The sequence below is a fragment of the Vanellus vanellus genome, assembly GCF_965231255.1.
Source record: "Vanellus vanellus genome assembly, chromosome: 17".
Taxonomy (NCBI): Eukaryota; Metazoa; Chordata; class Aves; order Charadriiformes; family Charadriidae; genus Vanellus; species Vanellus vanellus.
The window spans coordinates 13,248,534-13,265,003 of NC_138922.1; the positions used below are offsets into that span (position 1 = coordinate 13,248,534).

The following is a 16,470-nucleotide window of genomic DNA, read 5'->3' on the forward strand; positions in this document are numbered from 1 at the left end:
GCCTCTGTGCGTAGCTGCGAGCTCCCTACCTTGGGGGCTGTTTTTATGGAGCTGTTTTAGTAACTTCATCCTTAAGCAGTCGTTCAAAGCAACCTGCTCTTTCTCCCAGGGAACAAAACCATGTCATGCCTTTAAATATCTGACCAGATGCTTTAGAGGGCCATGTCCGCAGAAGCAGCACCTTGGGTATTTTCCTCTGGCTATTTTTTTATTTATTTTCTTCTGTGTATTCATTTCCATTTTTAAGAACCCTGTATTTACCTGCAGGGCAGTCTAGACAGCTAATGAAATAGTGGATTTTACAACAATCTAAACAAAAAGAACATCAGAAATAGGTATAGATTTCAGTAAGGATTGGAAGGTCAATGTGTTCTGAGCGTGCCATAGGCAAGGGTATTCCTTGGTTATTAGGTACATTACTATCATTCCTAAAAATCCCCAAAGGAGTCACCTCATTGTTCTAAGAACTATACAGGAACAGCTGGTCAAATTTATAAAATGTATTTAAAAGATGCAGATAAGACCCCAAAGGGATTTTCCCAGACAGTTCATAAAACCAGGTTGTGAGTCACCACTGGAAGCTAATGGGAGTAAGGCCTGGAACTTATGTGGGTGCTTTTAATAAATCTTACTCTTTCCATATCGACATGATTAAATGCATAATATGCTTTTTTAAAATCTGACCCAGTGTTTATACAGTGCCAAGAGCAGCAATCTGAGTACTAAAATACTCCATGCTTCTGGAGCATAGTGCCTACTCTAGAGAATCTAAAATATTAATGAGTCAGGTAGTGTGCAGTCAGACTCTGAGACAAGTGAAGCTTCTTCCTCAGTGTCTCACAGCAGGCTTTTAGTCTTTTATTTTATGTTGATGCTTATCTTTAGACCCTAAATTTCAGAAGTTGCCTCTGAACTGCCAGGGCCAGATTTCCGTTCTTTATGTTCACTGAGGGAAATTTCTTGTCAAATGTCCTGTCAGAAAAGACAGGCATGGCTGTATTACTCTCACCCTCGCCACACAAGGTCTGAGAAAGTGACCGAGGGATCATCTGGAAACCCTAGTTCTTACATCTTCTCACAGAGCAGAGAGATACAGAGAATAAATTTCCCCACTGCCATTACCTGTTTCTTTTCTTGCTCATTGCTGACGCTCATCAGTCACCTTGTTACCCATCACTTTTTCCAGACCCGCACAGGGTGTTGTCGTGTGGTCCTTCCTCCCGACTTACTGCTGCATGTTGTTTCTGGAGAGCGCAGTACTACTGCTTGGCGTGGGTTCTGGCGAGTGACTCGGAGGTGGTGGCAGGCAAGAGTGAACCGTGCCCAGCACTTTCCCATGAAGGCCTGGCTTCCCCACAGAGGAAAATCGGGTAAGCCTAGTGAAGCATGTCTTCCAGTCTATCGGGAAGAAAATAAAAAGTGATTCAGCTTATTTTTGTTTCATCCAACTGTCTTACAACTAACATTCCCAGTAAAGGGGACCTGGTGTGTTGTCATTTGAAACATGTTCTTCACTCACAGCAGTGATTTTCTTTGAATATTAATTGTTTATTTACAATTCTCTTCTATGCATGTGGCTGAATAAAAAGCCCTTTTATTTTGAAGCATCCTGTTAACTGCATGAGGAACAGGGGAAGCTCAGTAACTGCTAAAGTCTGAATAAAACACATTCAATGATAATAAAATCATAGAATTTTGGAGCCAGAAGGAAACTAAATAGATCGTGCAGTTGGACTTCCTGCACCGAGTCAGGATGAGCTACACCTGGACTTGGATGTTTGCCTGACCTGTTCTTAAACATTTTTAACATCTCTAGGTGGCTTCCACAACCTTGTTAGATGGACCCGTTTAATCTTTCACCTGTATGACAGCTAGAAGCTGTTGACTAACTTGGCAAAATTAAGCATGGAGGAAACTTAAATTGCTCTGAAGTGCCTTCCTTAACTTAAATAGCTCAGAACTCGAAGGCCATTGTAAGAAATAGGAAGAAATTTGGGGTGTTGATTCTTCTGAGATGTTTTCTGTTTTTATTTGGGAACTTTAAACTGAGAACTTTAATGGTGGAACATGAAAAAAAGAGAACTTCGTAAGCTAGTAGGTTTCCCTAATTTTCCGTGTCTTATCTTGCTTTATTGGAAATGGACTAATTTATTCCTTGTGGCCTGCAAAAATACAGTTTTTAGCATACTGGCTCTTTTAAGAGCTTGGCTTTTTGTGTCAGTCCACCATATCAGATGAGGAACAGCCACGGCCCACCCCTTTTCATACTATGCCTCCAGGTATTGGTACGAGGTGCAAAGAGCAACCCAACAAACTGATGGCTCTTTCAGATTAATGCAGGAGAAGTCATCTTACACAAAACAGATATATGGGGGACTTGGAAATAGAATGGGAAATTCTGAGAAAGCAAAGCAGGGAAATACACTAGACAGATTTTAGGGCTATTGCAGACATTAGCTCACTTTCTGTATTTCAGAGAAGCTGTTCAAGGTGGTTGAATGCATGGGAAGATGTTAAGATCTGCTGTTCTACAGGAACTTGGTGAAACCCTCATTGAGGTTGATTTAGAAACTTCTGTTATTCAACCTATTTCCCAAAAATCTGTGTCACAAGATTATGCCTGGTGGGCAGTTATGAAGTATTGATATATACCTACTCATTGAAACATTCTATGCATATTTTTGCATGCATGCATGTACACAAAGGCACTCAGAATACTTTTGTCCAAGGCAAAATAAGAATTGCGTGTCAGTAATATTCTTAGAATGTTCTTCACATATCTTCACACCTGCCTGGGAAAATATCTTATCTCTGCATGATAATAGTTGATGTATTGGAAGTCAAAGATAATCAGGTTTCTAACAAAAACTGCTAGATATTACCATAAAGGAGATTAAACTGCTGTCTGATGCCAAATGCGTTACACCTATTTGTTTCTAGAATGACTCTATGTTTGTTATTACACCTACTTTTATATTTGGTTGAGGTTTTTTAGCAACTTTTTACACTGGCTTTGCATTGAAACACTACAGTGATCTCAATGTTTAGTACAATTCCTAAAGAAATGTCACATTTTTCAGCATGGCTCTCCAAATAAGCCAACTTTTTGTAAGAAACAATTATTCGGATTTTCTGTTTCATCCAAATTGCTCAGGGTTTTGTGGCAAAATGATGTGAAAAACAGTAGTTTCTGGTGATGAATTCCTATAAAACTTCCCTATCTTTTTTTAATTCCCTTATCAAACAGTCAGTGAAAAAATGTCAAGAAAAGGAAAAGTAGAGCTTTTTTGTCATATATTCTTGGGTGGAGGTGTGGTGGGGGGGCGGTGGAGAATAACAACCAGATTTAGTTGGGATGATTTTGAAGTTTCTTTTTTGGTATATTGAACAGTAACCAGTGTGTTGGTTCTATACTACATTTCTGGACTGGAGGATAACTGAGGATCAGGAAGGAAGTGGGGATATTACAAAAACAGTTGAGCAGTAGCATGTGATGGAATCCCGGATGACAAGATTATTTCTTACAGATTTCAGAAGGTAGATATAGAGGAAGAAAAAAATCAAAAGGCCCAAAATCAAGTCTTACCTAGCTGAACATTTTTCACTATCAGATGAAAGTTATTGCATCAAATTTGATTGAAACTCAGTCGATATGCTATAAGTGGCTAGAAGAGGAAATCCCAGTTTGTATGACTCAACATTTTTGTGCAAATATTAACTTTGGCTGATACACATTTCTCCTTGTATCTCTTTTCCAGATCTGAGCAGAATTATACCATGTCTCAAAGTTAGCTTGGCTATATTCAGCTGTAGCCTTTGGTTATTTGAATAGCTTCCATTTTTAACTGTTTTATCTATTTATTGTTTCTGAAATATAAAGAAAATGTATTTTTTCCCATGATTCTGCTTCCTGTGGTGCAGTATTAAATTCTGCACCATTGAAAAACTTAGATTTAATGTTGGCAGAAAGCACAATGCTGAGGGTTTACTTTGCTGTGCTAAAACCAGTGGAAAATCCTAGAAGCTGGCAATCACTGCTTCCCAGGATCTACCTGTGCTTTTAGCCCCCACATTATCACTGGCTTATTTTGTCAATAGGGCTCCTTGGAACAAGAAACATTGGTGGGCACTGGAGTTAACCTTTCATTTTGAAAAATGTTCATATCCTCTGTCAAAACACTCTTCAAGGTTGCTACCACCAACCAGATTGTTGTTTCTTTTCAAAATGAATGACAGGTGATGAGGAGAGAGCAAATTAATGAACAGATGTCCAGTATATTGCTTGTGCTTGAATTCCTGGTCATACAAACCAGATGGTTAACACCTGCAAAAGAGGAACAGAGGAGTGCAGAGTTTGAATCTAGAACCCCAGGTCTCTATGGACAATATCTAACTTTGAGCAGTCTGGGGGGGGAAAACCAGTACTGAAGTTAGTGAGCCATGGCTGTTAAGCATGGTTAATGCATTTGGGCTTCCTGAAAACAGTCAGGAATTGAAATCAGTCAGTTTTTAATTTTTTTTTTTAAAGTATCTTTTTTGGTCTGTAGGTGTTAAAGTACAGATGTAGGGTGATAAAGGAAACTATCTTCCCAGGACTTACCAGCCACGGGGAAACCATTCCACTGACATTCCACATGCCACTGTTGGACCTGCATCGTTGTGCAGTTCCAGACAGAAAAGCAAAATTAACTTTTCCAGTTGAAACTCCAAGCGGTATTTTAGGGAGGCTGAATATAAATAGCCAAGATTGGACTTGGACAGTATACCAGGGCTAACACCCATACTCTTGCAAAATGTGCCCTGGGATCTTGAATGACCACAAGTGGTCAGAAGCTTGGTTTTGGCATCTTATATTGACATATTTTCTTCACGACATCAACAGTCATCTCCCCTGTGGTCCCATCTTCCGCTCTCAGTGGCAATAGCAGCCCTGCAGACCGACATCTGTGACTTGGGGAGGCTCTAAATAGCCAACATTTTTTTCTGTACGTTTTAGTCTGTAATTCTTTTTACAAAATTGATTAAATAAGCTGCCAACCAGATAAGGAACAACTGCTCCAAGCCAGTATGGAAAGGAACTGGGAAAGGTTCCATGAGCAGAATTAACTGAGCAATGCAGAATTTCCAAGGCATCATCTGGTAGCTCTGTCTTGTTTTGCTAGTTTGCTTAACATTGTCAAGTTTTGTTTTGTTTAATTTTGGGTCCTTATATCGTCTTAATTTTTGACTTCTGGGATATTGCAGCCTTCCTAGTTACCAAGTCCCTTTGCGCTTGTCTTATCTAGGTTTCCTAATTTCCACTATTAGGTGATGTCTGACACCTTTTTTGCTCAAAGCTGGCAGTCTGGCCACACAGTGAGTCACTTACTCTCCCCCACATCTTCCTACCTCCCCGCATCCCCATGCTGAGGATGTGACTGTTTGCACGCGAGATATGCAACAAGCCATGCAGAGAATTTCAGGGGATGGGTGACATTAGTTCTTCACTGTTATAGTACAAGCAGCAAACCCCTCTGAGAGGGTAGTCTAATAAAAATGCCCCTGGATTTTGAACTGAATTCTAAAATTCATTTCATAAGCACTCAGAGCCATAATGATGTACAAGAGGACATCTTTCCCTTGTAAGTAAAATCTGCAGTATTCAATCCAGCCGAGGAAAAATGAAATGATAATGCACGTATGATTTTTTTTCCTCAGATTCTTTATTGATATTTCTAACCAATCCCAGCAGTTAGATTCTGGCTTGAGATCAACTGGCACAGTGACAGTGAATTCATAAGGCTATTGAAAACTTTCATCAGTTTATATTAGTCCATTGAAATGAAGGGTACAGCTGCATATAGATGAGTGGTTAAGATAAAACTGTCATTGATAAAAGGTAATTCTTCAGGAGGGAGTGAAGTCTGATGATGTAGCTTTGGACATAGAAAATATGCAGGAGATATTTTCAGATTGATGGAAGAGTGATTTTGTGTTGGAAGGGCGGGTTTGTAGCAAAAACACGCAGTCTAGTCTAGAATGCATGTCACTCTCTCCAGAATAAAAGGATAACTCCAAATAATCAATAGGCAAAAAGCTGGGACAAGAGGGAGGACATAAATCCTGTGAATTCATCCTTAATTATTTGCTCAGATATGATTACCGATGATTGTTTTCTCAGCCCTGAGGCGCTGGACACGGTGCCATACTCAACTTACTCTTCACTTCTGGTCTCCAGCATCACCGAAAAGCTCAGTGGTCTGCACTGAGCAACTGCTTGGTCCTAGGTGCCAGAGTAATGCCTTGTATTGCTCAACAGTAGCTTTGATATACCATGAGCTGATCCCATCCCCAGCCTTGGTTTTGTAATTGCATTCCAATGGGTATCTCTAATTCCCCTGGAGTGGAGAGAACAATCCACTGAAGTCAGTCGCCGCTTCCTTCGCATTGTAACTACTGGCTAATGACCAGTGTTTACTGACTTCCAGTGAGTCATTTGCAAGTGTGATGCTTGGCTAAAAAAAAATGTTTCCAAGAACCCTATCATCATTAATCATTAATTCATGCATTGGTATTCTGCTGCTAGATATGATTACCCACGGTTCTAATTGAGATGGTAATAAGGCATGTACCTCAGACTGGACTAGAATAGCATGTGGTAGATAGAAGATCTAGGTTGCCCCCATTCACATCCCTGCCAAGTGATCCAAGTCGTTCAACAATGGCAGAATTTGGCATGTTTCCCTGCCCCAAGGAGTTTGCAGTTTGAAGAAGTGCTTTTTTATTCATACTGCTTTTATAGCTGTTCCCATGTCAGTCAGTGGGATGAATGCCCATCTTACTTTTATTGAAATGTAAATGAAGTTTGTCAGGACTTTACCTAACCTGCATGAGTAAAGTTTCATTTAATAGAACACACCAGGTCACTGAGACGTGATCAAGGCTCTGTTCTTCCATCTTTCACCGTAGAAGAATGCTGAAGTTATAGTTTGGGGGAAAAGAGGAGTATGAGGGAGGCTGGCAAATGCCAGCACTAAGATCATAAGGCACAATGCCAGAGTAGAGACCAGTGCTGGGCCACTGGGTGGAAGAAGCCAGTTTGAAGTGGCTGACAGGCAGTGTTCATAGCACGGTTGGCGATAGGGTAGGATTAAAACTGTAGCTGTGCATATGACTGAGAAAAAATCTTCCTCACACACCAGCTGCTGTGAGTACTTGCTGGTGGATTTATGTTGGATTTGAAGAAGCACTTAGTCTGTGAATAACAACTACCAGGTTCCTCAATGAAACTTGCAAAGTGGACAATTAAATTATGATCGGTTTATTGCGGGAAAGACAATTAGCAGGAATGATTTGATGGATGGCTTGCTGCTTTACTTGAGAGCCCCAGAGACTCTGTGTTCTGAAGTCCCTCTTAACACTTCCCGCTTGGCTGTTAGACCAAAAGTAAAAATTGTTAATGCATTAAAATGCACTTGGCGTCCGTGTATTTTCCCACGCTATTTCCATTTTATTTATTAAGCAGAAAGAGTAATACTATCAATATTTATGATTTCAGCCTCTTAAAATATTTTCACTCCGATATCAAGGGCAATAAGCATCTTCCGGAGCAAGAGAAAGAGCAAGAGAGTGATGGAAGTCTTTAGTTCCCATAAATTTAGTTCTTATAAAGTCTGGACACCCTGGGCGGATGCCTTGGCTCAAAAATGACCTCCTGGCTCCTCCTTTACATCTTGGTTTTTAATTGGAGCCAGGAGAAGGATCCCAGCATTTGCCAGGTGAATGCGAGCTGTACCCTGGCAGGATGCCTGCAGACCCATTACTGTTTTGTAGATTAAAATAAGGACAGCAGAAGGGGTGGAGGGGAGCTAAAGGGAGGGAAAGAGAAGAAAGAGAATCGCAAAACACTTTGTTCTAATTCAGGTGAAAAAGTTAATGTCTATACAGACATTCTGCCACGTATAGGGTGGAGGGGGGAAAAAGTTATTTTTATATATGTGTTATATTCTCTAATTATCCCTGTGTGCCAGCCTCTAGGAACAATTGAAAATCACTGCCAAAGTCTGTGCCTGCTCAGACATCATTCTCATGGGGAAGCTCTGGGAACGGCTTGGCTGCCGTGGGATCAGCCAACCCCTTCCAGCTCAGGCTCATTGGAGCAGCCGTTCGTAGCCGCGGAGTGTGGGCTTGTGGCTAGCGGGGAGGGCGGAGGGGCGGGCGGCAGGATCTGTGCATTCTGTTCACGAGGTTGTGACTGAACCACTGCAGCTTTGGCCCTGACACTTGATCTCTGGCTCAGTTTCCTTGGCCTCAAATGGGGGAGGACGCTGATAAGAATATTTACTCAGTTACGAGGAGCTTATGAATTGAGCGATTTCAGGTCCTGGGTTACCAAGCAGTAACAAACAGATGCTGTTACCCTATTTTTTACTATGTGGTCCATCCAAGTTTTGAATGAACCACTTTTTTTTTTTTTTTTGAGGAGTTTTAAATCTAGTAGACTTCACAATGAGACCCAAATTTCCTCTTATATTAGGCAATGAATTTCTGTTACAAAGTCTCTTGATTCTCAGGTTTACTGGGGCATGATGGGGAAGACTGCTCATTCACTCTAATGGCAAAAGCAGTCTTGCAACAAGTCTACCTGAAAGACTCTAACTGCTTATTTAATGTTACCACACGCACTGAATAGGTCTGCTGGGCAATTTTCCATCAGAATAATTTTCTGATAGAAAATGGCTCTTTGCAAAATCAAAACTTCTCCTGGCGAATACTACAGTTTTGCCAAAAAAATTCAATTCACCAGTGGGGAAATCAAAACGACAGCTTCCTGGCTGCCCACCTTGAAGACTCACAGTATTTTTTTTTTGCTCTCTATTGATGACAAAAACTGAAATCAAATAAATCTTTAAAATTTCAAACCAAAAGAATTATCAGGGCTTGGAAATCTCTCCACACAAATAAATTTATATTAGGTTTGTTGTTGCCATTTTATTGTTCACTTTTTTGTCCCTGTCAGAATAATTTCCATCATTATTTTATAATGCAGGTGGCTTTTTTCTGGGAAGGGAATTCCATTTTCAGCCAGCTTTTGTACTGAGGAATAGAAACTAACAGGGAAGACAAGATAAGAAACAGAGAGAGTGGGGTAGGAGTCAGAGGATATGCTTGGCCTGGGAAAAATTAGTTTACCTATATGACAAAAATGATCTTTTGGCTAAGATGGAACCATTTTCCCATGAAACTGAGTTGGTTTCTAATTGATTACATGCAAAGGCGACTCAAATGTCTGAAAATCAAGGCTTGTACATTTTTATACTTTCTATTATTGAAGAGATCCCAATTTCAAACTAAAAATTTTTAAGCTGCTATGTTTCCCATTATCATGCTAATCAATTACCTTGAATTCTATCCTGGCATGAATATCTGCGTTCAGGACCTCAGAAGAATTTAGGTGCTTAATAACCATTAGGAAATACTAAACTAGAATGCAGTTACATGTCCTGAAGTGGCTTAAGCACTTAAAGCCCCTGGGAGGGGGACCGTGCTTATTATCCTTCTTTTGGTCCCATCATTATTTCAGTTATATGATCGTCTCCTAAAACATAGCAAGTTTCACGTGTATGTCCAATATATTCTATAATTTTATGAAAGGCTATATCTAATGTCTTATGAGAATTATGCGGTCATAAAATCCATCCAAAGTTACCGAACAGATTTATCTATATTCAGATATTTATGAAGCTTATTGGAGAAAAACTAACTCTCTCAGGGCTGCCTTGAATTTATTTGACATTGTTTATGCTGGGTAAACTCCTTGGAGACAAGGAGCAAATTCCTCTGAGATCTTGTGGTCGGATCAATTTGTAGAGCTGTTTCCATGTTTTCTGATGCAATCGAGTGTAACAATGTTGTATCCCAGTAAACATGGAAATGGAGCAAGGAAAACATTTCTCAATCGACTTCCTAAAAATACTGCTCTGGGTGGGGAGGGGCTCAAGTTTTATTCCAGGAGCTCATTCAAGCCCTCATCAGTTTCCACAATGTCTCAGATTTTACTTAGTCTTACATTTCATGTACTTATAGATTGGGAAACAGAGTGCTACATGGGCCAAATGCCCATGAGCGTGACGTGCAATAACCATTATGCGTTCTAATGTACATATTCATGGGTGGAGAGTTGCCAAGCATGGCTGGAAGCAAATTCAATATTTGGCAAAGTGGGCAGATCATCAAGGGTGATCCTGGGAGGGGCTATCTTGGTTTGCCTTTTCTGGCTTTCCATTTGAATATCCTGATGCTTCCTTCTGTAGGTTGGGGAAAAAAAAAAAAAAAAGTTGATGTGTATTGTGTTAGTTTGGTATTCTGTGATTTGTTTTGTCTGGGTTTTTGCTTTATTTTGATTATCTTCCTTCTCCTCCTTGCCTGGTGACTAGTGTTGAGCTTTCAGATGGAACCTGATGAAAATATAAGTTCTTATTGAGTTCCTGGAGAGGAAGGAGAGAATAAGCCAGGGTACCAAATTTAGCAGTGTCCAGTCGAGGAGCAGCAGTTAGATGAGTGTTGTAAAACTCATTCACGCTGCTCCTATGCCTGTGTCCGTCCTGTTGTAAGACACCGTATTTAAAGATTACCCTATTTAGGACCCTATTTTTCAAAAAGTTATTCATACAGCGAGATTCAGAGAGGGAGACAGGCATGTATATTCCCTCATTACATACACTGTTATCACAAGAGCACAGTGCACTCGTGGATTAGCCGTTTGCACAGGGCCTGGAGTCTTGTGGGAAAAAATACCTGCTCTCAGTGAGCATCTGTGAGAACTGCGTATGCACAGGAGGCAGACAAGGCCTGGAGCAGTTTGTATGTGAATGCGTCCGTGCTTTTTACTCCCACGACTTCCAGAATTCAAGTCCTAGGTACTTGGCATGCCTTTATCTTTCCTCTCCGCTATCCAAACATGAAAAAGGCACAATTAAAATGCTCTAAAATGACTTCTTATAATGATCGGTGCTGTGTGCCTTTATCTGTATTGAATTTTGTCTTTTGTGCATATACCCCATGTGGCTTCAGGGACTATTTTGTTGCAGAAACTATGGCAGTGGGACATGGTGAAGAATTGTCCATGTTAGTGGAAACTGGGTCAGTTCGATGTATAGCGGGAAGGAGCATAGCCACGTTAGGTGAAAGGTGTGTAACCATGTCTGCAGTGGAGTTGTGCCTCCGCTTGCCCTTCAGCTGACACCTCGCCATGTAAAAGTGGATCCAGGCACTACACAGGACCTCCCACGCTGTTCAGAGCTTAGCCCCGGGTCTCAGCCCGCAGCACAGTCCTCTTGGCCTCACCAGATTTCAATACAGCAGTTGCATCTGTTTTCCCATTCCAGCGCTTTTGTTCCTGTTTTCAGGACACTTGAAAGAGAGCGTCTCCCAATGGCAAAGATAAGAGCCCACGTCCCGCATCCTGTGGCTCTGCATTCTCAGCCACAAGAGTCACTGCAGCCCCTTTCCGGAGGGAGGCAATTCGGGCAATGACATCTCAGACTGACGCAGCTAATCCAGCTTTACCCAGGGTAATTATGTGAAGTGACATTCAAATCTGAGTGGTTTTTCTAGACGCAGAGATTATTACATTATGAAGAAAGTACACTAGCTACTTTCCTCCCCACATGTCTCTAGTACGGTTTAAAAATAGCCCTAAGCAGTTGAAAATGTGCCTTAATCTTTTGACAGGGAAGTGGATGAGGTCACAAGACTGGGAAAGGACTTGTTTGCTGTCGGGAGGATGGTGAACTTGACACATCCAACAAAGCTGAGTGCTGCTGTGGGTGAAGAAAGGTAGGGAAATGGGGCCCAACGTGCCCTTTTTTTTCCATGGTTTTTGTATACGTCTTTGGTGCATGTGAAATGCTGTGGGTTAAACCCCCTTTTGATATATAGAGGGCAAGATGTGACAGGATCAGCTGTTCTATTTTCGGTATAGTAAACTGTGAATATCCTGTAAAGAAAAAGACAAACTGGTATATTCAAGCACAAAAGGCAATATAGACACGTCCAGGGTACAGCCCTGCTCTATCCCCTGTGACAGCTCACTGTCTGCATTAAGAAATTTGGGATTTCCTCTTCCATATGGTGAACCTGCTCTGGATCAAGTTCATTCTCTTTGGTCTTGGAAAATGTGTTTTCTTTGTTGGCATTTGACAGTATCTCAGATCTTGGCCCTCCCTTGTTGCTGGAGAAACGCTAAGGGTGTGTAGCCAGGATAGTAAGCTTATAAGTGCAGGGAAGTTAAATGTGAAGTCCATCTTCATGAAACAGGCTACATCTAGGCTGTTGGTTCTCGTAAGAGTTAATGAAAAAAGTGTTCAGGATCCTTCTGTCACCCCAACAGAGATTGTGTGGGATAAGTATTCTCTGAATTCTCATTTCCTCGTACAAAACGGACCCAGGCTATCGCAGTCAGTCATGCATGAAACGCTTTTCTACAACTGTGTAGCCCAATAGGGGCAGGTCTATTAGAAGTCTATTATTTGCATAATTGGGTGCTAACAAAAATAAAGCTAACAAATTGCCGATAATTGCAAAATGTCAACTATATTGGATAGGTCAGAGGTGAAATATAAGGGTGAAGTCTCCAGGTGTGTTGAGGTCAAAAGCAACTTGTTACTGAGGGGAAACTTGTTAGGGGTAATAGCTATCAGAAGAAACTCAACTGAATAATGTTAAAGCCAACCAAATCTTAAAAGTAACATGTTGCTGCAATACTCCAGGGGAGAGGGACCATTGCCAATATGAGTAATTGGTTAGTTTGTCACATGTTACTGGGGAAGGGGGACTGGGAAGGGGAACTGAAAAGGGACACTAAAGAGAACTATGAACGCTCTTGTTGGATAGCAAGTGGTACAAGACAACTGCACAGGAGGACTTTACCCCCAAAATGTTATAAAATAGATCGGAGGTCCCAAAATCATTTTAGTACCTGAAAAAATTAAAAGTTGTTTCCCAGAAGAATCCACGTGGCACTCCAGATTGCTGGGAAGAGAAATCTCCGTTAGCTGCAGTAAGACTTCAGAACCTGAAGGTCAAAAAGGGAGTGAACTTGCACTGGTGCTTTGGAGTGATCCAAAGTTAATTGCATTTAGCTGACTTCTTCCTACCAAAGTTGCAAAGTTCCCTGGTATTTTTAGGAAAATGAAAAATTATGGACAGCCTGAGGAAATGCAGTTCTTTTTAAAATGGCCTTGGTTTTAACTACCGTACTGTATTGCTTCAAAATCCTCTCAAGAACTTCCTTATGTAAGTGAAAAACAGCCTCACAAATTGCCAGGGTGGTTTAAATCAACTTCAATGCAATAAAAGGTATATGTGCTCCCTTAGTCAGGGGAGTTGGAAAAAAAGCTATCAATAACAGTATGTCAGATAAACACTGAGGGCAAAGAGAGGACTTTGCTGGGACATGACTTTTTTCATTCTCTCAGGGATTCTTTTTCTCTTCTGTCTTCAGTTGCTTTTATATCTTTAGCCATGCAGCAGCCAAGGCAGGAGAGGAACTGTCTGACAAAGGTTTCATTGACAAAAGTGTATGATTTTTGCTAGAAAGCACTTCCTTCTCTGCTGAAGGCTTTGAAGTGTTGTCTTTGTTCTTTCAGGCTTGTTATTTTTTTTCTTTAAAAATGATAGACAAAATACTTGAAAGTCATCTTTTAGTACAGGCAGAATAACAGGAGCAGCAACAGAAACCCTTCATTTAAAAAGGTATCATCATGCTAAAATGATGTATTTGAAATATCATTTCTAATCCTTGTTAAGAAAACAGTGCCTTAAATAATTTAAAACTGCTAGTTGAATTTAAAAGCATGTATAATTTACTCTTCAAATTGTCTTCTTCCTTCGTTGACTATCTCAGCGTGCTGTGTCTCTGCTGACTCTGATCTTTGTAATGCTTTCATGTGGCTTGGTTTTTCTATCTGCAAAAAGGATTAATGGAATGAACTCCTTTGTAAAGTACATCGAATTAGCATCAAAAAGTGCCATTGTAAGGCAAGGGATTATTAATGTAGTCTGCTTTTTTAATATTTGAACAGTGTGGTAGATTTTGGTTTTCTGGAACCTGAAATCCTAAATTATGTCTTTTATTGCTCATTAGCACCAGGAAAGCTCTTTCACATCCATACCAACCTACATCCTAGGTCCTACATCCTCCTACCTAAAACTGAGATCCTGTCATTGCAAGCATGCAGCACTCTCTGCAATTCAGTAGGTAACTCCAATTAATCCGGTGCTGTTAATCCCCTTGTGTGAAGATCTGATTCTCTGTTGCTGAGTAAATGGAAATTTCAATATTAACTTCATTGGTAGTGGGATCAGATCTGTTTCAGACACTGCAGGATCAGGTCCTGCGACTAGTCCTTAGGGTTGCAGGTGTGCAGAAAGACACGTGATAATACTGCCAGCTACGAAGTTACTGTTCCTAATAATTTCAGTTCAGTCAGACCACAGAGATCAGCAAACCACCAGAGACAACTTCCTGTGGTTTGACGCTATAATCCTGTAGTGAAACATGACTGTGTTAACCTCTTTTTTTTTCCTCTTGATTAACTCACTTTCCTAACGAAAGTTTTAAAGTCCGTGATCTCCAGGTTATTATTATCCACCAAAGAGGGCTTCCTTGGCATGCGCTGGGGAATGAAAGTTTCTTGGCACATAAGGGTGGATGATTACAACAGTGCAATTCTTTTTGGTGCTTTCAGCCTTAGCGTCCAGATGAAAAGCTATTTGATACACTTAACAGTGCCTGTGTCCAAAGCACAGCAAAGCTCCATGCTAGGTAAGATAATGAGGGTTTTTATTCTCCCACCCCACAAATCAGTAGCTCTTCTGCATGTATTTCTGCAGGAGTGCTTGTCTCTGTGTTTTTCTCTTTGCTCTAACTTGGCAGTTCAGGGAAAACTGGACAGAAGCTTAAAGCTAAGTAGAGTAGCAGCAAGATAGGCTGCTGTTACGCACACTCAAACCTATGAGGGTTTAGAAAAAAAATGGCAAGAAAAACAAGAGCCAGGTAATGCCATGAGTGTATTAGTCCATCGATGGTGTTTTCTGTATCACAGGTATTTCATATCATTGGCAAAACCCCACAGTTCGCAGGGCTTATGCTACCCACAAGTCTGCTCATCCAGACTCTTCTCTTCTCCTGAGTTCTGAGTGCTGCCCACCCCCAGCTGTTTTTCCCAGGATCCATGCAATATCGCACACGGCACATCTGTATGACACTTGCACTCTCAGCAGCACACTAAAGAGTTCAGTGCCAAACTCCTGCCAAGGCAAGAGCAGCCTCACTGTTGAAGTGATGAACTGCACTGGCCATTCCCAGCAACCCCACTCACCATGTGGAGTGGCCTGAGGGTCCTTTCTCTGACCCTACAGAGACGGGTACGAGCTCATCCTGCTCTGCCTGTGCTCCACAGCAGCTCAATGACAGCCACCATTGCTGCACAAGCACAAGACTGTTCCTGAGCTGATAAAGCCTTTAAAGTGATAAGGTAGTGTAATTCAGGGAAATTGTCACAATAACACCGTAAACTGCCCTCGTGTAAATTCCTTAAAATCCAGAGAGGCTAATTCTGCCTCTTCAGCCATCCATCTGCACAGACGTCTTACTGCTATCTCCCTGAGCTTAACAACTGAGTTGGGTGAAATTTTATAAACTGTGAGTTTTCAACACAACGGTTGCCCAGAATTTCCTAAATATTTTATGAAGGAAAAAAAGAAGGAGTATTTTTAGTGGTGGCTGATACTGTTGGGAAGTCCATCTCATTTCTGCTGAGCTGTATTTTCCTTGGCTTTCATAATTGGGATGGTTTAGAGGTCAGTCTTTATGATCTGTAAGTAATCACAGTTACTGGGATTTACAGGAGAAAAAGATAATTTGTTGCCCCCTGTCCCTTCTGCTGCTCCTCCCACTCCTCCAGTATTGCAGTAGCAGCTTCATAGAGAAAATAAACCCCAATAAACCAGCCTAAACACTGTTTTGTTTCAAATCCCCATTCTTAGCATAAGCAATGCTCAGCTGGAAGCCTAATAAAACCTTTGAACCGGTAATTTGCGCCCATTCTTTTAAAGCCTTTTCCCATTTTAAATATTAGTATAAAAAGGGGATTTGAGGAATCAGTATCGCCAAAGCAAACATTCGACACACTGTTATATTAGACTTATATTATATAAAGCTTAGGCACATGAACCCAAGCTGCTGCTGCTGTTCTGCAAACCAGTGCTTATGTCTGCCATAAGGACAAAAGTGCTGGAAAAAAATCTGTTTCTCTGTTTGTCTATGTGTGCACATGCACGCTGGTTTTAAATAGTAGGAGGATTGCACCACGTTGGTATGGCAACAAACTGTAAAAAGAAACTCCTCCTAGTTAAGGCTCTGAAGGATATTGACTAATTTCTATCTTTCATCATGAAAACAGTAACACTGACACACTTTTTCTTTGC

At 41.0% G+C, this 16,470-nt stretch overlaps 1 long non-coding RNA gene across 1 annotated transcript in view; it reads left to right on the forward strand.

Moving 5' to 3' along the window:
• The first annotated feature begins 1,285 nt into the window (after positions 1 to 1,285).
• Positions 1,286 to 16,470, forward strand: part of LOC309679103 — a 54,178-nt gene continuing 38,993 nt past the window's right edge. Inside the window, exons 1-2 of the long non-coding RNA XR_014269806.1 lie at positions 1,286 to 1,370; positions 11,713 to 11,817. This is a non-coding gene — a long non-coding RNA (uncharacterized lncRNA). The remainder of the gene's footprint in view (positions 1,371 to 11,712; positions 11,818 to 16,470) is intronic.